This window comes from Scardinius erythrophthalmus (assembly GCF_964197995.2).
Source record: "Scardinius erythrophthalmus genome assembly, chromosome: 12".
Lineage (NCBI taxonomy): Eukaryota > Metazoa > Chordata > Actinopteri > Cypriniformes > Leuciscidae > Scardinius > Scardinius erythrophthalmus.
In genome coordinates this window covers 18,029,290-18,052,111 of record NC_138232.1, presented here as the reverse complement: position 1 = coordinate 18,052,111, position 22,822 = coordinate 18,029,290, and the positions used below count along the sequence as shown (strand labels likewise).

Below are 22,822 nucleotides of genomic sequence, written 5' to 3'. Positions count from 1 at the left end.
AAATGATCTTTGGAGGCACAATGCATATATTTCACTTAATTAGCAGTAATTAGGAAGATTCATTTGTGATGCGTGACATGGGGTTGGGCAAAATTCAGGATTTCAGTGGCCCCCCTTTCTATTCATGAGCTGGAAATTGAATTGGAAGATGAATTCAAATGAGAGGAAAAGGACTTTATGGAACTGCAATTCAAAGAAATACAACACAGACGCACAGCAGAAGGAATTTCATTAGTCCAACACAAGTTCTGCGACAAAAAATTATGTTTCAATGTTGTAAGCTGCTTAATGTTGTTCGGCTCCATTTTGAAGATTTAGGGGTATTAGAGCATTCTGAGAAATTAAGTGTTCTTCCATTATGGTCAGTAAAATATATAACAAAAATAAATATAAATTCTACTTCAAATACAGGAACTGAATTTAAAAGGCGTTCTCCTGTCAAATCTGAATAGTGCACAACCCGGTGAACTGCTCCAAAACTGGTGCTTGCACTCTGCTATAGTCTTTGGATTATGTAACAGTAGCGTGGATAATGCATGGCTGTTTGATGCATCTCTAGTTCAGCTCCTGGCAGGACTTGGTCCATTTGCTGGATCTGCCTGCAGCTTCAAAGAGAACATTCATATTAAATAGCCTTGACTGCCCACTGTACTCAGGACCAATCGCCATTGTGTGTGAACAAAACACAGCACTGCCTCTCTAATATTACACGTCTGTACAAGAGTGACAGTTAAGAGGGGCCTGTTACAAAAATAAAATGTGGCCATGAAATGAAGCACCAAAGGTGCTTAGGCACCTATTGTAATCGTTTGTGCGCTTCTTGTTCTTCTTCTTCTGCTCTGGAAGTCAGTGGCAGCCATAGGCATAATTTGCGGATGGGACATGTCTCCACCACTTTTTTTTACCAGCGTCAATATTGTCTCCACCACTTTTTGAAACATCTTGCGGCAAGGATGTTCCTTATACAAAAGAAACATCTCCTGTTGATTAATAATTCATTCGTTTGTGTTAAATAAGAGGTGTTCTGGTGCTGGATTGTGTTGTTTTTGAAATCACGCTGAGTGCTCGTTCCTGCTGTTATCAGTGGCGGAAGGCAACAGTGTTCTCTTGGCACTCGTGCACAGTCTTCACACAAACGAGCGCTTCAATCTATCGCTTAAGGCTGTTGCGGAGACTCTCTGTTCATTCCGGTGAAATCACAAAGCAAAATGCTCACAAACGTGTCCCTGCTCTTGATATACAATAACTGATTAACTTCTTTGGTTTTAATGAGAGAGAGAAAGAAAAACTATAATTAGAAACCAGAAACTCTGGCACTTTTACGGTACGGATGGAAGTCCATAGAACTGCTTGCAGGAAAGTTAGAGACTCTTGATCGACCAACTGTCCAAAGTTTCACTTACGTTTATGCTAATAACTTTTGAACAGTAAGGACTAGAAACAAATTACTCATTGTTGCAGTTGGTCTGATTCTCCCAGTCATGCTGGCATGACTTGACTTATGCCTTCTTTGTTCTTGGCCCCTTAATTGCTGCTTGCAGCTATATTTAGGGGCCAAGCACTGAAGGTGCGTAGGCACCTATTGTTTCCATTAGCGTTCTTCTTCCTCTGCTTCTGGTCTTGAGACATGTCAGCCCGTAGAAACGGAGACCAAATAAAATGGTGCTCTGTAAAACTGAAATGGCATATCACAGCAGCCCAACTTCTATGCAGGAGCATCTGAAAAGCATCCCGGGCTATCCTACCTCAAAACAACGAGACGGCAGCACAAGTATTTGGACTATTATAGTGATTTTTTGCAGCATTAGAATATGCTCGTCAGTCCCGTATTTTGCAATTAGTACAGCTGCGTTCATACAGCATTTATACAAACTACAGTGAGTGTGAGGCTGCGAGATGCATGGCTCAATCATACTCTCTGCAAACGGTTACAAAACATTTAACGCTGTTGTTGGTTATTTAAAAGATCTAATTGATTTCTTGCTCCTCGATTAGACTCATTTATTTAATAATGCGCAAAACGTAACGGTTCCCTTTCGAATGGGAACTCATACTGCTTCCAAGGATGCTAATGGGGAATGCCTCCAGCATGACCTTTGTCTGAAGCATGTGTCAAAACACGACAATAACATTGGCTGGCAACAGCCTATGACGACATAACTGGTGCGACCAGAGTATAAAAGGGCGCCTGTTGTACACATTATCCTCTTTCTTGTCTTCAGGCCATTTGTTTGTGACGTGTCGAAGGCAGTATGGCAGCGAAAGCTTTCCGGAAGTGCGTTCATCCGTGTCAGCAGTGTCTGACACCTGATGACACACATGAGCTATGCATGATTTGTTTGGGTGAGGAGAATGCTCGCTCAAGTTTCTCTATGGAGAAACTCCACTCTCATTTGTCCCTTTTCTCAAGGGAATTGGGACAATCATTTGCGCCCCACGGATCAGGACCTGCTGCAACTGAGGCGAGGAGGAAACTGAGATCATGGGGTTTACAGATGGAGGAATTCGAGAAAGGTATGGAACTTTCTCATTCTTTGGTAGCTGACGAGGGCAAGCTGCTGGATGAGAATGTGTTATCGCTCACATCTTCTGATCCGGCAGCGAGTCGATGTGCTCCTGGCTTCAAGCTAAGAAGAGCAGGATATGGCTGTTGAGGATGATGATGTCTTTGAATCTTCACAGCCTGCATGCCCTGCGTACGACGAGCTACTAGATTAGATTTGCCATGGTGGTGCGAGAGATGTGAGTTCGCTCACAGCCGGTTAGACGAGCGATATCTATCCAGTCATAATCGTCCAGCTTATGATGCTGTTTTACGTGGATATTGGAACACGAGTGAAGTACAAAGCCTTGTTGTCACAATCAGGTTGTGTAAACACACGAAGATGAAGTTGAGAGTAAATAGGTAATCTTTAATAATCCACACAGGTTAAATCCAACATAGTTACACAATCTAACACAACCATAGTATAGATGAGACCAGACAAAGTCACACAAACAGAACTGAACTTAAATAGTGACAGGATAATGAGATGATTGATTAGTGCACAGCTGAAACTAATGAGTGTCCATGACCACAAACTAACTAAGGAAAAACGGTACTGACTGAAAACAAGAGTCCATGTGGTGTGAGAGTGTGACAGAACGCACCCTCCTGGAAGGCACGTCCTCACGCCGTGGTGACAAGGAGGCAAAGAGGATGAGGAGATGGCAAAGGGTTGGCAAAACAGGCAGAGGACACAGGAGGAGGTTCTGGAGGTGGACAGCTGACCAGGAGGAGGGCGGAATACAAAAGTCCAGGGTGGAGCAGATGGTGGTAAAAGCCATAGAGGAGCCTTGAGCAGAGGAAGATGGTTACTGACCCAGGCCACAGCTGAGACTGCGCCCCATGGCGGCATAGTAGGAGGGAGGAGCCATGGAGATGTCACTAACGCCACCATGGGGACGACCGGAGATGATGATGTCATGGAGGAAGGAGCCCACCGTGCAGCCGGAGAGCCGATGTAGAGAAGGGACGACCCCCTGAGATGGTGGTAGGGATCCAGAGGACTGAAGTCGAGCTGGAGCGACCGAGGGCAGAGAAGGAGCTTGAGGGAGAGAGGAGCTGGCCGAAGTTGAAGGGGTGGAGGGCCGGAGAGCAACAACCGGCCCGCAAGTCCGCTGCGTAGGCTGAATGGCCGATGGTCACTACTGACATCAAGGGAGGAAGGAGTGCAGGTGCCGGAGCCAGGGCAACAGGTTTAGGAGGAGTGGAGCACACAGAGGCAGAAGACAGAGCCACGGGCTTCCCACATCCAGGAAGAGATGGCTCGTCACACCAGGACGATTATCGCGAGCGCTTATCGCCAGCGCTTTTCTGAGCACTTTTACCTCGCGCACGAGCAGTTCCGTTTGCGCTCTGGAGACGCCTTCGGTCTTTCCACCATCAAATAGAGATACATCTGTCATGTAAATCCGCCATGGCGCGAGCGCAACTGGCATTTAAAGGGAATAGGAGATGAGACTCTGATTGGCTTAACTTACGTAAATCCCAAAACACACCCATTACTCATTAAGAGAATAGGGACAATCCTTTTAGACCATGCGCCTGGCGCGCCAACCATTTTTTTCCGTCGTTAAACTAGCAAAAGTGGATTCGGACACGCCTTAAGTCAACTTGCTTTAAACCATGCACTTAGATCATTATAATAGGGCCCTATGAGTTATATCTATGGTAGGGACATGAAAACGTACTGAATAGTATGTAAAAATTTCAAGATCCTTATTAAATTAAATAAGAAATATAGAGTCATCGCCTTGCTTGGCCACACCACCACTGCAGAAAACCATTCTAAAGACTTTTCTCCTCAGGGAGCTCAAAGATCCTGGATCAGGCGTCACGCCTGCTTGCCACCTTTAAATGTTTATAGCTGATGTATCAGAAGAGGTTCTAATCTCTTAAAAAACTAGAACAGCCTTGACACTCTCAGAGGTGCTTCTCATGTATTTACATTACCCACTGTGTCCTAATACAAACCGCTGACCTCAACAATCCACAGTGCTCTACAGTCACAGCTGGTTCTAACAAAGGGTATTAAAGTGAAGTGCTGTGAGAGATTGAATGTCCTGTGTTATAAATATAAACAATTCTTCAATGTGGTCATTTATGCCAATTTGCAGCTGCAGCAGTACGTCATCCAGCACATAGAATTGTGCCCTAAATATGCGGCAGAGTCCCGCTCATTTAATGATTTTAATTTTCTCCCTGTGCTGGGAGCACTTTCTGCTGCTGATCTAATTAGAGCATTTCAGGGACTAAGCAGATGGAATACATTGTTCGGCAAATATGGGATAATTTCTGACCAACTTTATTCAGAAAGAGGGCTCACGTATAGAGATAGCTATGCCGAGATATACTATAGATTAGTACACCTGGAATGTATACTAGCAAGTTTCAGAGATGGTGGTGGAAAAGTATCAGTGATTTCATTTATTTAGAAAAAGAAATTAGTCAAGTAACTTCAAAGTAATAAGTAAAAAGATGTTTTTTTATGTTTAGACACAAAATTGCCAGTTGCCACAGCAAAATTTACCATTTGTGTTTCTGAGCAACACAGTAGTGGTGTTTCGTTCCTGACTGAATCTATGTTTCTGAACTGATTTGTTAAGTGAATGATTCAGTGACTCACTCTCACAAAGACATTAGCTGTGTCCAAAAATCGCATACTAACTGAGTAGATACTTCATTTAATGAGGAACTTAAAAAAGTATGTTCTGTATGAATGTGTGTAGTATTAAAGGGATAGTTCACCCAAAAATGAAAATTCTGTCATCATATACTCACCCTCAAGTTGTTTCAAACCTGTATGAATTTCTTTTTTCTGCTGAACACAAAAGAAGATATTTTGAAAAATGTCTGTAACCAAACAGTTGATGTGTCCATTTACTTCCATAGTAGGAAAAAAAATACTATGGAAGTAAATGGACACATTGACTGTTTGGTTACAGACATTTTTCAAAATATCTTCTTTTGTGTTCAGCAGAAAAAAGAAATTCATACAGGTTTGAAACAACTTGAGGGTGAGTCAGTGATGACAGAATTTTCATTTTTGGGTGAACTATCCCTTTAAGGAAATCTAGCACTTCATCCCCCATGTTGTCATTGACTTGCGATGTCAGTTGGTTGCTTTACTGCCATTCACAAATCCTATCCTGTGGCCTCATGGGATGGTAAAGTGTCAGTCTGATGCAATTCAGAATCTTGGTGGAAATAATCTGTGTACTTTTCGTTTACTGTTTTTGAATACTATATGAATTCGGACATTCTAACTCAGGGGTGTTTAATTCTGCTCCTGGAGGGCAACTATCCTGCAAAGTTTAGCTCCAACCCCAATTACAGTAAACACACCTGAACCAGCTAATCAAGGTCTCACCTCTTACGTAACAATAATATATATGGCAATAGCAAAATATAATGCGATGTATTACATAATACATTTTCATATATGGGAAACTGCTTATATTTTCAATATACTGCAATATATGCATTGACCATGGATCAGAATTTTTGCTGACTCACTCATAAAGATTTATTTAAAAGCCCACTGAAGTGCCTTGGAACGCGCAGCTTTGTATGATGTGTTGACGTAATTTCCACTGAAACAGGAAGCTAAGGCGGGGACATATTACATGGCTCCTCCCCCTTTTCAACTAGCCAATAGTGTTTAGTTTAACTCACACACTGCAAGTCGTACTTGACAGCACCATGGAAGTGAATCCGAGCGCTGATGATTCGTTGGATTTAATAGAGGTGTGAATAAATTCTAGCCATTTCATTCTTAACCAACGCACAGTTAGAAAACGGAATAAAACTCTAGCGTTTGAGCCACCGAACACACATTCCAACCAATATTGTTTAATGACGTGTCAGTGTCGCTTTGGCCAGGTAGTATTTATAGCATATGGGGCGGGACATGCGGGACGCTTTAGATTCTAGAGAGTATTTGATTGGACAGAATATGTGATGAGAAGCTAAAAAAAACATAAATGTTGATTTCAGGGGGCCTTTAACTGCTTCACTTTGAGAGAAAGCTATTTTGTAAATCTGTTTTTCAGTCATGATAGTGATTTTTTTTTTTTTTTTTTTGTATAATTGCAATTATTCGATACCTTAATAAAAGATAAATGAGAAATGGTGTGATAGAAATATTTTATGTAATGGGTATTTTCAACATTAAATGTACAGAGAAATACAGACTAATGCTCAGGTCAAAGGCCATATACTTAACCAAAAAGTGCTTAACACAGTAAAACTAACAGTCATATGGTTAGCTTAGATCATTACAAACCAATCACCAGAACAAATCACAGTGAAGAAGACTTGAGTGACATTGATTTTTACTCAACTGTATGATATAAATGTACATGTATATTTCTATTCAAGAGACTCACTTGGTTGTTAGTGGTCTCCCGGCCGTGAATAAAACTTAATTTCTACAAAGAGCAACTTGGGAGTCGTGTCAGGTATATGCTGCGCAGCTGAGATTCTATGCTCAAAAGACAACAGCAGAACATCAAGTGTGATTGAGGAAGTAATAGAAGTAGGCCTACTAAAGATTCTACGCTCAAAAGATAACAACAGAACATCTATGTGTGATTGAGGTAGTAATAGAAGTAGGCCTAAAGATTCTACGCTCAAAAGACAACAGCAGAACATCAAGTGTGATAAATAATAAGGCATAATAAAGCAAACAATAACTTGATATGCAATGTCCAAGATCACACATTCCGGTTCACATTGAGTTTCTTTTGCTAGAGGAAAAGCTTTTGCTAGAGCAAAAGACAGTTCCCTGCAATTAGCGGGCATCAAGATGCAGGCTGATGCTTGTTGTGGCTGGTAAATAGTTCTTTTCAGCTGGCTTTACTGCCTATAGCCATCCTCTTGTATCTGACTCACCGAACACTTGTTATGTGGCATCACTGTCTATTCCATGAGTCTCTTTGGACTAAGTTTTATTGTACAGCACAAGTAATCTTGATAATGAGCTACTCGCCACTGCACCGCAGACACCATTGCCACTCACAAAACCAAAGAAGAACAATTTAAAGGTCAGGTTTGTGTAAAAGCTTTCTTCCTCATTTTCCTTTGTTCTTCGGCGACATGTTAAATGCTAATGCTAAACTCAGAGAGCTCCTGCAGGGCACTTTCAGGTGTACAAAAGCACCTTCAACATCTGAAGAATAATACATGCCAGCCAATTAAAGTCGTGTTAACTCGAAGTACAGTTTTTCTTTTTTTTTCTTTTTTGTCTTTCCTTTCCACCTCCTTACCATTATATGAAACCAAATCAGCAACTTAGAATTGAAAGTTCATTTTTTAGAATTGTGGGCTACTATTAATAAATGGGACTTTTATGGTGAGATGGAGCTATTGTCTTCTTGGCCACTAAATCTCATTTTAGCACATTTGAAACGCTTTACTCTTCTTAATTTTGATATTTTATCTGAAGATTACAATTTGTGAGATTTATTTTATCAGTTTTGATGTTAGTTGATGTTTTTGTCACTAGATAACACAGGTTATGTGAATGTATAGCTCATCTTATTAAATATCAAAAGATATTTCCTATACATCCTATATATATTTGATGAGAGATATACATTTAGATTGGACAGTGAAAATATCAGTGTAAACAGGACAGTGTAAAACAGACAACTCAGAAATGGGTCGTTTTATTTAATAATTCCATGGAAAAAAAAGCTTGATTATTAAAAAAATATTAATTAGATGAATGAGTTATAATTTACATATTATAATTTTAAATTTGGTATTTATTTATTTTATTTGAAGGAGAAAAATGTACACAAATAATTATAAATATTGTACGATACAATACAATGTCCAAATACACGAAACTGTTTAAAATAATTTTGTACATCATCCTTTTTTTTTTTTAACAAGTTGCTATATAGTATGTATGGTTGTATAAACTTAAAGGTGCAGAAAGATACACATGGGGGCATGTGGAGCAAGTAAATAATAATAGTTATAGTAATAAAAAATATTTATTTCTATTAATTATTCAATTAATCTATAGTTCATCATTAGCTATAATAAATTAGTAGAATGACTCAATCCGAATGTATAGCATTGCTGATATCCTGAGATCTCTTCATTGTTATAAAATATGTCTTTAATGCATTTAATACTTAATACTGTAATATTTAAATAGAACATTAGAGTATTTTACATTATTGATACCTCAAAAAAAAATATTTTGCAAATATCTGATAACAGCATTTCCATTTTCTGCATTAAAAATGATATTTGCACATGTTTCCATTTATTTTCCCTAGGAAAATTATTAGGTGATGCATTATCGTTCTGAACTTGATATCTGAACTGATCTATATAAGTTCCACTGTGTCGAGTCTTACCCCATCCTCCCCAACATGGGTCAGTTTTTGACGTCATTGTAAAGGAGGCTCTGCGTAACTCTCAGCAACGTCACTGATGCCCTTGAGACTCGTTAAGGCTGAGTTTTTTAGAGCAATTACGGGGTGATGTGAATATGAAGTAATTTAAGTTTCATCGCTGTGTTTTGATTTCAGTATGGAGATATAAGACTACTATTTTTATTAACCTTGTTGATAGCTGTAGAGCGGCTACATGTGGCATCTTATCAAAAAATGAAATGAGAGCATTGAAAATATTACATGGAGGAATAATTATGGCGACACAAACAAATTTACCAACCCAGAATGATAAACAACGTGCGGAAGGAAACCAATTTATTTATGTGAAATAATTGGTTCATACCTCAGCATGCAAAAAATGGTGGCACGGCGAGAAAGAGAGAAAGGTAAAGGGAGATTGCGTTGCATTGCATTACCTTTTTCCTGAGGTGGGGATGCATGTTTGTATATGTTATACGAAACCACAAGGACATTTAATTTAGAAACAGTGCAAATATTCAGATAAAAGGCACTGCTCATGTCTCTGAGTGAGTGGTAACTGAGAATATACATTACAGAAAACCTGTAATTGACCCCTTGAAAAAACACTGTCTAGCTATGAAATCCGCACACTTCTTGTCCACTTTTTCTACAGGGTGACCTGATCATCTCCTCATGATTTGTCGAGTGTTTAATGAGAATATAATGACTGGGCGGAGAACTGGTAATGAGCCGACACCCTATGCATGACCAGTTTTTGGTGATCAGAACCCTTCAAAAATGTGTTTTGGGACTTTGTGAATGCCTTGCACAGTCTGTTGTTTCCAAATCCCTTGTTCTGTAGAGACAAAGCCTATTATCGCCATTATTTTGCCAGCCCGTGTCTTGAGGTCTCCAATTAATGGGTGTCCTAACTTTCTCCTCTGGCTTTTGGGAGGCTACTCCTTTGTGGCGCGTCACTGGGACTGTAGGACGAATCTTCTTCTGTCTCTAAGGAAAAGAGCACTTCTGGATAGGAAAGCTGCCCGCATATGTGCGACCCAAGGTTAAAACATTTCCTGTAAACTATGTCCCACGAGACCAATTTTTTGCTGGATCGCAAAGGTATGAAGCTATAGGATTAGGAAGTGGCCAGAATGATCTCGCTGTTCATAAGGATGAGACTGAGGCTTATGGTACTGAGCTCTCATAGGCTTTAGGACGTTCTTTTTTGCTCTTGACGGTGTAAATTACAAACAATTTCCTGAACATACCTGACAATTCTCACCTTACATCAAGAATGTTTACATTTGATATGCTTTCTATGCTTGAGACAGATGAGGTGCTACTGCTAACACATTTTGCAATCATTTAGAATATGAGATATTCCAGTATATTGGATTTTTGTCCACACATAAAATGTAGGTAATAAAATTAGATACAATGCATATTCTTTTTAAATGATTTTCTTTTAAATTCTTAATTAGGTGTGTGTGTGTGTGTGTGTGTGTGTGTGTGTGTGTGTGTGTGTGTGTGTGTCTGTGTGTGTGTGTTTATAGGTCAGTGCTGCCTACAATATAGGGACTAAGTGTCCCCACAAGGACAGTAAAATCTGAAATCACCTTTGGTTATTCCAGCCAATGGTCCCCATGAAGAAAATGGTTTAATTGCACATAATAAATCTAAAAAGGCACAAAGGTTTGTGTGAAGGTTAGGTTTAGAGGCATGTGTTAAGTTAGGGGCCAGAAAGTATAATTAGCTCAGTATGAAAACAATAGAATACAATGGAAAGTCCCCAACATGGCAGAAAACCAATAAGTGTGTACGTACGTAACCTTAAATTGGCATGGAGGACTGTCTTGTGCATTGCCACCAATAGCAGCATCTGCTACATGAAGACTACTACTTCTTACGTTCTTTCTGAATATAATCTGATTATTGAACAATAGTTTCACATAGATATGGAAGCGAGCAATTTTTTCTCACCTGTAAAAAGTGGTCACCTGCAATTTTGCCGTAAAGGAACTATTATATGGAACTACTTGTTTTATAAAAATTGATTTAAAAAAAAAAGAAAAGAAAAAAAAATTATACAAAAACCTTAACTGAGGAATATCTGGATTTAAAGACAGATTGATGTGGATTTAAAAATTTTTGATTGTATGCCACATATGTGTTTGTTAATATGCTTACTGTGCATTTAAATAAACATATTTAATCAACATTTCAGAAATATGCAGTTTGCAGACAGGATCTAATACAATTAGATTAGATACAATTAGTGTCAAACAAACTGTCATTAATTATTTATGAGAATTCAGTGTACACTGAAAGATAAAATGTTTAGTTCAACTTAGAAAATGTACTTCATGTGGTAACATCTACAGTAACTGGTTTAGTTGAAAAGAAATAAATTATTTAAGATTACTAATTTTTAACTGTGTTCAACCAACCTGAAAAAATGCTTTTGTTAAAATGAAATAAATGATTTAAGATTACTGATTATAACTGAATTCAACCAACATAAAAAAAACAAGGTTTTACTGAAGCATAACTGTCACCTGATTTCTCCAGCTTGGTCAAATTAATTAATAAGTTTGATAATTTTTTTTTGTTTTATATGATGAAAGTCCTTTTCCACCTTGATGTAAAGGTAAATTACCCTTAATAATACATTTTTACACACTTAAACTTAATTTAGTTTAATCAAAATTAATCAGTGTAGCTGGGTTAACAGTGCTGTTCATCATTATGCATATGCACAATGTAATAATGAACCACTAAGAAAAGACTGGCATCAATACTCAGAAAAGAACTGTGTTCTACCACAGCCTAAGCTCAAGCGCTACTCTTCAGCACACATAATTCAGTAACAAAAACACCTTTAAATGTCCAACATAACTGAAAAATAAACATTAACTACCAGGAGTTTCTGTTATTAAATGTTGTGGTTACCATTGTGCTGAAGAGTAGCACTGTCAATAGTGGTTTTCACTTTAATGCAACATAATGTGTGTAATAACCCCAAATCACAATTTCTCATTGAAGCAAAATTCACTAATCAGCAAGGAGCAGTTGCACATGTGTCGAAGTGTGTCCATCCTGAGCTTTATTGGAAATTGTATATTGGGTTAAATTAGTTAAAACAAAAGTTAAAACAGCATTCCCTTGTTTTATGTTACATAAAACTTCAAGTATAGGTTACAACAACAAAATTAGAATTTGTAGGTAGAATCAGGTAGAAATACCTCCTTGAAGCAACAACTGCACGTTCACTTTTAACAGTGTACAAAAGCATGGCAGTTTCATTGATCACATCGTTGTTCAATGAACCTTCGGTGTCAAAGGTTATTTTCTGTGTCTTACTATCTGGATAAACAGACAGCCAAAAGCTTCTCAGCTACTGGTAATCTAGTTCCTGGATTTGACGATTGATGTTGGCTGGCACTGCCATGTGTCTGTCCTAAGCAGAAACAGCTTACACTGATGTTTTCTTGCTGCTGACAACACTTAAATAACTGGGATGGGATTCTGTTAGAAATAGGATTTTGAAGTGTAATCATTTCTAATAGAGAAACCTTTATCAATTACATTCAGCATAAGATTTGTACATTTCATGAAGAAATTAGTTGGTCTGTTAAAAATAACCAGCATAGCCTATAGCACAGGGTGTTATGAATAGTTGTTATGGATTTTTTTTTTTTTACATTGAATAATGAACAAATTATATATATCATCATACCAATTTAGAAAAAGCATTAAATATGGTTTTTTTTTTCACATAACCACTTGCTATATTTGCAATGTAATTACAGCAAAAGAAAGGAACTAGTCAAAGGGTTGTGAGGGATGTTTAAATTACAAGTCAAGCTGTAGTTTATATGAACTGCATGTCTAACTGTATGAACATGTAAAAAGAATGTCCTTGAGCGACATGATTCATGTTTCCTCACCCACATTTCCATTCACAAAACGACAAACGTCATGTTTAGCTTGTCATTCTGTGTCAGTCTATTTCCTTTTCCATCTGTTCAGACCTCTATCCTCTCTCTTCTTTGCTCCTTTGAAAATGCAAGTCTAGGCCATTCTGGGGTGCGATAGCGATTACCTTACGAGTGTTATGTTTCCTTTCTGGCAACTTCTAGATCAATGAATCATTCCAATACTGATCTTGCTTCTCATGTATCACTGCAAGACAGCAAAATAAGTCTTCCAGGTCTTTCTGATGATGTTCATGAATCATCTTTTTCATGAGAAAACTATGGCAGTTTTAAAGCTGAAGTGTGTAATTTTTCATGTTAAAATACTCCTCTAATGATATAAATAGACAACTATAAATAAGCCTGTGGCAAGCAGGGTGGGGCCGAGAGCCGTGAGAGAACGGAGAGAGGCCGGTGGCCTGATTGAGCGTAAAAAAAAGCCTTTTGTTGGATGATTTTCCCTCAAAATTAATTTTATTGTTATTTTTTTCTTTTCATTTTCACATTCTCAAATGAATTTTCTCACAGGAAAAACAAAAACAAACCCTGTCTGTCATAAACCATTTAATCAGGAACCAATTAACCATCCCTGGAGTTAGCTGTCAATGAAATTGACCACAATCACTAAAGACAATAAAGTCAAAGCCTATTGTGGTTTATTGACAGACACACTGTAGGTTGAGTGAGAAAATAAAACATTATGCTCATCTATAATGCATGCAAACTTATACACTAGCCTACTGTTCAAAAGTTTAGGGTCGGTAAAATTTTTTAAAATGTTTTTGAAAGAAGACTCTAATGCTCTCCTGCATTTATTGGATCAAAAATGTAGTGGAAAGTAATATTGTGAAATATTATTACAATTTAAAATAAATGTTTTCTATTTTAATATATTTTAAAATGTAATTTATTCTTGTTAAAAAACTTTTGTTGTGTGGACATCACAAGAAAATTACATCAAGATCAAGTCATTTTGAAAACGTATGGTCACTTAGGGCTTTTGGGTAACACTTTATTTTACAGTGTCCTTGTTACATATGGTACATGTACTTACCATAGTAATAACAGTAAATTATGCATAATTACATGCAATTAACCCTAAACCAAATCCTAATCCTACCCTAACCCTATAGTAAGTACATGTTGTTAATTATTATTACTCAGTACTTAAATATATAATTCCACTGTAACAATGACACCTTAAAATAAAGTGTAACCGGCTTTTGTATATCCCAACAAGACTAACATAACCATGTTGACCAGTGGCATGAATTTGAGGTGGGGCTGTCTGTTAGTCTGTCCAATGGAAGAAGGGGGGAGTATACAGAAAACCTGTTTAAAACAATCATTATTTTACACAAGTTAGCTCAAATTCATAACTGAGCTTGTCTGCTTTGCTCAGCTCATTACAGAATGCTGGAGTTCCAATGTCATTATACAAGCATCCCAGAGCTTACAACAAAGACAAACTGGGCCTCACCATCCCATGGTTAACAGTGTTAACATCAGCACAGTCCTAGCAACTGCTCTGCTCTCATTGGCTGTGGGACACAAGAAACATTGTGCCATTAAACCACAATGTTGTCTCTGGGGGCAGTCAGCCAGGCAGGTGTACTGTTGAAAATAAAATTCACCAGAGGGGCATGGCATTATTCTTTCTAACTCTAGTGCGGGAGGGGTTGAGGTCGTTGCATCCACTTGCACATTAGCAAGACAGATGAGCAAAGCCTTTTTGCAAGCTTACAGTCTTCGACTTTCACAGATGGCCAGTGTATTTATGGGGTCTCCCTGAATTTAACAAAGGCAGAGTATAAAAGAGTGCACAGTCACCAAAAAAGTTGCAGAGCTGCACACTGTTAAACTTTTGGGCTTGACAGCCCTCAATGAGAGTGTTATTATTACAATAATCTCATGTTGAGGAAAAATGTCACATTCTTCTGAACAGAAACCAAGATTTGTAGAATTACATCATGCATATCTCTCTACCTGAATATGGTGCAAAGCTAACAGTGAACAATATGGCCAATATGAACAATATTTTTAGGTGAAACCAAGGAGGCAAGGTTTGGCCCTCATTAGCCCGTCCTGGTAGATGTTTTGACTACACCATCTGGCTCTAAACCCTAGCTCCATTGAAACGAATTTAGCCAGATTTTAGCCAGATTTAGCAGCCCGTTCTCATCCTAGGGCGTCATACTGTATATTGACGCTCTTGACATTTCGTCTACATTGAACGCACACGGCACCCTTTAGCGTCAATATCGACGCAGATAGAAATGGGCCAGAAGGCGCCTCCTAGCGGTCTAACACTAACCCTACACTACACCTAAACCTACCCATAACCGAACAAAGCTCTGTGCGTCTCATATTGACGCTAAAGGGTGCCATGTGCGTTCGATGTAGACGAAATGTCAAGAGCGTCAGTATTATGACGCCCAAGGATGAGAATGCGTTGGATTTAGCCAATACCATACTATTATAAACCATGGTATTGTATGATTACCATATTTATGTAGGCTGCATTGGGATTTATATGGTACTTCAGAGAATACAATGGTATTAACGTTGTAAAAACATTGCATTACCTAGTATATCCACAAAACTATGTTACTTTTTGTAAGGTGTGAACAAATACAGTCTATTAATACTGTAGCTCATAAATGTCAAAACGAAAGCAGATGTTTTAACAGGAGAGAATGTTTTGAATCTAAATCGCCCGAAGGGTCAGTCTAAACATGTAACATCCCTTTATGTCTATTTTAAATGCCAACTGTCCTTTTTTATTAAAAACTGTAAAAAGCATTCAGTGGACAGCTAATTTATATAATTACCGCAGAGCAAAAGACATTTTATAAGATGTCCACAGTGTCTTTTTCAGGGCATTTAGCACAGCTCCAGGTAGACAGATTAGTCATAGTCTAAGAAAATGTACTGTGCAGCACACACACACACACATACATACACAATATTTTCTATTCCATAATCTAGTGAGCCACATATGGAGACAGGAGTTCAAGTATATTCCAAAGGGTTGAAAACTTCATTATGCTTCCTCAGATTTTAAAAGAAATTCTAAGGCGGTAAAACATATCCTTCACAGAGAAGGCAATAAATCCAAGATGGCGCAGGAAGCATGAGAAATGCTCATTAAAATATATTGTTCAATATGTCATTCAATACTAAGAAGTATACAAATATTACTTAATATTTGTGTGATCGTAGTATATTGTTGCTTATTAAGGCCTGTTCATACCAACAGGAATATTTGCACAAATAAGGTCTGATAATCGCATGCAATTAATCTGGTCAGACCAATGCGTAAAATTGGCAGATGGGCTGAATGAAAGTGCAAATTCACTCTCTGAGAGTAAGTGCACTTTTAGAAAAGAAGAAATACCCCAATACTCAAAGCGCTTCACAACTTTCTATTTTCTGACACCCACTTGTCACGGAGAAGAAAGGAAGTCAAGCCGTATGTACATGTTTTTAAACAGCTGTTCAGATTTTTTTTGATTCTCTATGATTTTTATCAAACAACACCAAATACTAGATTACAGAGACAAGAGAGCTGGTTCTGGATTCTACCTCAAATATTTATGGTCACTTAGCAAAGTAGTCTTTTTGTGGACACCACCAAGTCGTAGTGACTCAAGGGTTGTGACCAAAAGTGTGAATCTTATTGATTGGCCAGTTTTCTTCATAGTGCAATGAAAAAAAAATTAGAAGTGTTTATTTTTTGTGTTGGTCTAGATGCATTAATCATGGAAGCTTGTTTCCGCCACAGAATAAAAAATAAAAAAGGTAGTTGCGACTTTTTATCTCAGAATTCTAACTTTATTTCTTTTTATCTTCTTTTTATAATGTTGTGTGATATAAAGTCACAATTGCGAGTTATAAAGTCAGAATTGTGAGCTATAAATTTGCAATTGCATGTTATAAAGTCTGAATTATTTTCTTTACAACTTGCAATTCAGATTTTTTTTCTCACTGAGAAATTGCAAGATTAATTGTGAGATGAAAACTTGCAATGGTGAGATAAAAAGTCACAATTATCTTTTAAAATGTTTTATTCTGTGGTGGAAACAAGCTTCCATAATTAACAGCCGTTCATTCGAATTAAAATGTTTATTGCATGATCATTCGTCATAGTGTGAACAGGCCTTTAGACTATGGTCAATCAGCATAGCGACATGCTTATAACAAACTCTTTTCAAACTCAAATCAGTCACTTATGAGCTGCCTTAAAAAACAGCAGCCTATGTAGGCACTAGTCAGTGAGGCAGCTAAATAGGTTTTGGAACAAATCTAATGTCTAAATTTAGCGCATCCCTACCTCAGAGTCAGATCTGATTAAGATGATTCTGTTATGAACGGTTGTCTTGTTTTTGGGCTTGAGTGGACAATAATGTAGCTTAACTGTAGTTCCCAGTCTCTGTCTCTTTCTGAATTTTCTCTCTTTTGGCTGCACTAGATCTAGCCTGATTATCTAGACTTAGAAAAGGCAGGAAAGCCAATTCATCCTCACAAGAGACTCCTTCGGCTGGTGTCCTAGATCTATGATGCTATACCAAGCGTCTCTAATGCTCATGACCATACCTGCTTTGAGGTTTTGTTACTCAGAAAAGCTCCTTCAAGCGTGCAACATCTGTTGGTACATTTCCAACTTAGGCTCATTGGACAATATGGGCCTCTACTTACATTTTTCTTGGTATACATACTTCACAGCAGTTTTCAAAAGAAATGAACACTAGCAGCAGTAAAACACCAACAACTTTTAATCCTGTTCACGCAAATTACAGGAACAGATTATATTAATAAAGACTTTTCACAGGGTTCCTTGCACAACACTATGTTATGACCTGAAAACACTTTCACCATAGTACATGATTTGCAAACTAATACATTTTGACATTTGCATCATATACTTTAACCAGCTCCATAAAAATGGCTTTTCTAAGGTAGTAAACTTGCTCAGTAGCTCACCTGGTACATGTGATACAGAGCGCTAAGGTAAGAGTCCTGTGAAACACGAGTAATGATAAAAGAGCTCAAAGACTTGAAGAAGCAAGCTAAAAGGCCATTGATGCTTCAACAACTGTGCACTTTTATTTCAGTTTTATTTTATTGTTAACACTATCGGTTAGGTTTAGTGTAGATGGTACATTATTTTCAAACCCAGTAGAGCATTAATCTTTTAACGCCAAAGAGTGGATGTTAATTTCCGAACTACGGCAATACACACAACAACCAATGTAATAAAACATGACCAGATTCACATTTATCTGTTTCAGATAAAACAGAGGCACATATTTCCAGTGAGCCTGGGTTGTACATTTCATGAACAATAAGTCTCAGGCTCAAATGATGATATTTTTCCAGATGTTGTATGATAGATTACAGGAATTAGTCAGACTAAAAGATGGCCACTGAATCTATTACCATAATTACTAAATATATTACCATTATTATTTGTATAGTGTTACATGTTTTCTTTCCTTGGTGGTGGAGATACTTTCATTCGCCGCACAACATCCTTTGATAGGTGGACGAGGTGAAAGGAGTTTCATATTTCAAGGTAGCAGGTGTTAAGCTCATGACCCCTCCTGCACATCTCTATGTGTATGTGTGTAAGAGAAGACATGTTTGGGCATGTTCGTGTGTGTACATGAGTGACTGTGGAGGGGCACAAACTGGTATCATGAATCATTGTGATTAATTTCATAGGTAAAACAGTGAAAACATTAGTGGGGAATGGTGGTATTTTTTTTTTAAATGTGTAGGATAATAATTGACAGGCAGTATGAGGCAGCATAGACTTGGATGCATGACAGGGGAACTTTAATGAAGAAAAAATGCAGTGTGGCACAGTTGGCAGAAACACAAGAGAAAGTAGCACAGGACGGCACGGTGGTGCTGAAGTCATCAGGGCAACCCAACACACTAGATGACCGCTAAAGATCCTCCCGTGTAAACATGTGGCACTGTGCCATATTGTCTTGGTTACCCATGAGATGGGGAAAAAAGATTCTCATTTGTAAAGTAATAAATCTATTTTATATATATACTGAAGTCGGCTAAAGAGAATTTGTGGACAGAAAATTATCAAAGATTAAGCACTAAATCACTTGATGATCACAGTTTTCTTTCCTGTGATGACGTATTGAACTATTGAAACAGGAAGTTGAAGACGTTTTTTTTTCTCCAAAAAATACTATACAAATATGTGAAAAACAGTACGGCAAAAAAGTAGTATGTCCAGATAGATAGTATTCAAAAAAAACAGTAGGCGAAAAGTCTCCCAAATGACCTGTTTCCACCAAGATTTTGAAGTGCGCATTCGATGGACATTTTTACCATCCCATGAGGCCAAGGGAGGGGTTTTATGAATGACATGAAGTGACACAACTGACGCTGGTAGGTCACGTGACAATAACAACATTGCGTATGTACATCCGAATTTTATTCATACTACTCATATTCAGCTCAGGCCTTAACTTTCACATCATAACTTTGAACCAAGATTTGCTACTTGCTAGTCAGCTGAAAATACTATTAATTGGGCATTCTCACTTTGAATGCCCAATTAATTTGATTAGATTGGGCATTTGATTGGACAAAAATCTGTGTAGTGCAGGCTGAGTCATCATTTATTAGATCTTAATTAGTACTTTAAATTTAAAAATGTGTATATCTGCTAAAAGTAAATTTTGTTAACATTTTGGAGTACATTAGCATATACTGTAGATGACCTCAAAGCAATAAAGAAGGTTTTTTTCTGACATGTATCCGTGCTTTGGCTTGACAGCAATGGTTTATTTGTTACCAGTTTTTTGCAGTTGTAGTACAACGTATCTAAAGGAACGCTGTTATCTACCACCATACTTTTTAAAAATGATTCAGCAAACACTTCAAAATCCTTTGAATATTAGCCTAAGCAGATTATTACATATATAAACATATATAATATACTTCATTAATAATTTTTTAACAAAAACAAAACAAAACAAAAAAAACACTTGGCCACTTTTCTTTCTTTGACAATTTCATTAGCCTAAAGCAGATTATTACGTATAGGCCTACTTCATTAATCATTTAAAAAAAAAAAAAAAAAAAAAAATTTAACTATGATTTACATGGCTAAACCATATGACAATATGTAGCATATAACATGTTTAAATAGAGCTGTAATTGTCAGTGAAATGCTGTGTGAAAAATGGCATATCTGTTGGTAGCTATACTAATGGATGTGAAAAAACAGGCCTTATACCGGCATTAAATAATACTGATTACCCTTTTAGCTGCAGCTTATCTTAATTAGCCAATATGCTTGAGGTTTGATTTTCTGAATTTCAGTGCTATATACTATAGCTGGTAGCACATATAGCAAATAATACTATCGCACAAGAAGCGAGAGTATGTATAAAGAATAATAGCAGTTTTAGTATGTACATTTCTCATGTCTCTTTTGCCTCCCTTCAGCTTGGTCATGCAGTGAACATGCATTCATGTGAACAGATTCAGTGCCTTCAGGACACTATGATTGGCTGATTACATTGTAATCATTGCCTATCATGTTTGCAACCGGTCTGCAAATCAGCTTAAGTGGTTTAAACCTGGAGGTTTTGGTTGGTTTGCCCTCGGCAGTTTGCCCCTGCTGGTTGATTACGCTGTTATGCAGGCAAAATGTTTATCCACTGACAGCCATTCTAGACTAGGTCAATTTTCAGATAATGTGACACCCTTGGGCATTTTTTAGTAAAAGTTGGCAAACAGACTTTTCTAAGGGTATTTTTTCTGCTGAATCCATTTTTGCTGTTTGCCAAGCTGTATCTCTTATGTGAAACTCAGTAGAGCGCAAACTTCAAGATGACCTCTAAAATGTCAGGAAATTCTATATTTATAAACTTTACATCATGCACGACATCAATTAACGAGAAAGTTTATTTAGGTGGGAATTAAGATACTTGTATGTGACAATGATAATTGCATTATTTCTCATTGTAGTCATGAAAATATCTGTTTTTCTCCTTATTTCAAATGGACAAACAGAATATCTAAAATGCGAGAGTCATTTGTTTGGAGTCACATGCATACTATTGTCTTTGGATCAAAGTGTGTGAATTTAGTTCAGAGTTATCCAAGAGGTTTTTTATTCTACTTTCTACTTTCTATTACTTTCTGCAGTTATTTCCACACTTCGTATTTTTCATCAGAATTAATTTTTATATCCAAAAAGCGACATGAACCAACACAAAATATTTCCAGTTGTGGAATTGTACCCATGAAGTTGGTCAGATTATAAGATCACCAATTATGGAAGCTGTGTGTAGTTTGAAGCCTGACCGGTCAATGTCATTGAATACTTGCATTATATGCCAAGAATCCAAGAAAGATAAGCTATACAATGCGACAGAACAGGGCCTTTTGACACTAAAATCAGCTGCACAAAGTAGAGGCAAGCTTCACGATCCTCAACACAGAGAAGCAATTGCCAGAGTGCTTCTTGTCCAGAACACAGAACAGCACGTGGTCTGGCACCGCTTGTGCTATGCGTTCGCGGTATCCCCATCCAGAGCGCTGGTCTCTGCATGCGTGGATAATCAACGAATAACCGTTGCTTTGCCAGAAGGGGTCGTGAACACGATCACGCAGTCTAGAGCTCCTTCTACGAGAAGACTCTACGCGTCTAAATGGTCAGTGTTCTCCAAATGGTGCGCTACAAAGAGCCAGGACCCACGCACATGTGGGGTTTCGCGGGTGCTCTCCTTCCTTCTAGAGCTGTTGAGCTGGACAAGGGCAGGTCCCCTTCCACACTCAAAGTTTGCGTTGCGGCTATTGCAGCGTTAGCAGAGTCGACGCACGGCCGCGCGATAGGAAGGAACGAGCTCATCATCCGCTTCCTTAGAGGAGCCAGGAGGATGAACCCCCTGCGACCCCCTTCGGTTCCTATTTGGGATCTTTCTTTGGTCCTAGAGGCCCTGAAAGCGTTTCCCTTTGAACCGTTAGAATCCATGGACCTAAAATACCTTTCGCTCAAAACCGTTTTTCTGATAGCTCTGTCATCAGTAAAACGTGTGGGGGATCTACACACGCTATCTGTTAGCCCCGCGTGTCTTGAGTTTGGACCAAATGACTCTAAATTCATCCTCAAACTGAGACATGGCTATGTCCCCAAAGCGATTGGCACTCCCTTCAGAGGGCAGATCATCTCCCTATCGGCTCTGCCAGCATCCGATAGCGAGGGCGGTGAAAAACTCCTATGCCCCGTCAGGGCGCTGAGAGTTTACATCACACGCTCTGCTGCCTTCAGACGTTCAGAACAGCTCTTTGTTTCATTTGGTGGGCGCACCAAGGGTCTCGCCGCCTCGAAACATAGCCTGTCCAGATGGATAGTGGACGCTATCGCAGCATGCCTATGCGTCCAAACACCTGCAGTGCCCTCTGGGCATCAGGGCCCATTCCACTAGAAGCATGGCTTCATCGTGGGCTTGGTCCAGTGGGATTTCTATTCATGACATTTGTATGGCGGCAGGCTGGGCCTCCCCCTCTACATTTGTTAAGTTTTATAACCTGGAAGTTCCCTCCTTGCAGGCTAGACTTTTATCAGTCTAAGTGGTGTGTATGTTCTTCCCAGTTTGTTCGTGTGCAGGCTACTCTCATGTGACTATTAGCTCTTCTGGTTGAGCTGTACTAAGGGCGATATTCTCTATACAGAGACCGGCGGAGCCGCTCTGTATTTCCCTATGAAGTGCTTATGTACATGTGCTGGCCCGCGTTGCTGGCCGCCTGTTTCCCACATGTTTTGTGTTCCCCGGGCTTCCCTGGGACTCATGCAGTGGATGATCGGCGCACACGGCGTTGACAAGGGGTTCCCATAGCGTAAGCAACTTACGCAATACGAGAGAACCTCTCTTAAGAGAACGTACTTG

The 22,822-nt window shown here is 38.5% G+C and overlaps 1 protein-coding gene across 1 annotated transcript in view; it reads right to left on the bottom strand.

Annotated features, from left to right (window-relative positions):
* The window catches only part of pex5la (peroxisomal biogenesis factor 5-like a), a gene marked incomplete at its 5' end in the record, with an annotated part of 90,258 nt that overhangs the window by 47,029 nt on the left and 20,407 nt on the right, over positions 1 to 22,822 (bottom strand). The gene's annotated exons all lie outside the window — the stretch shown is intronic.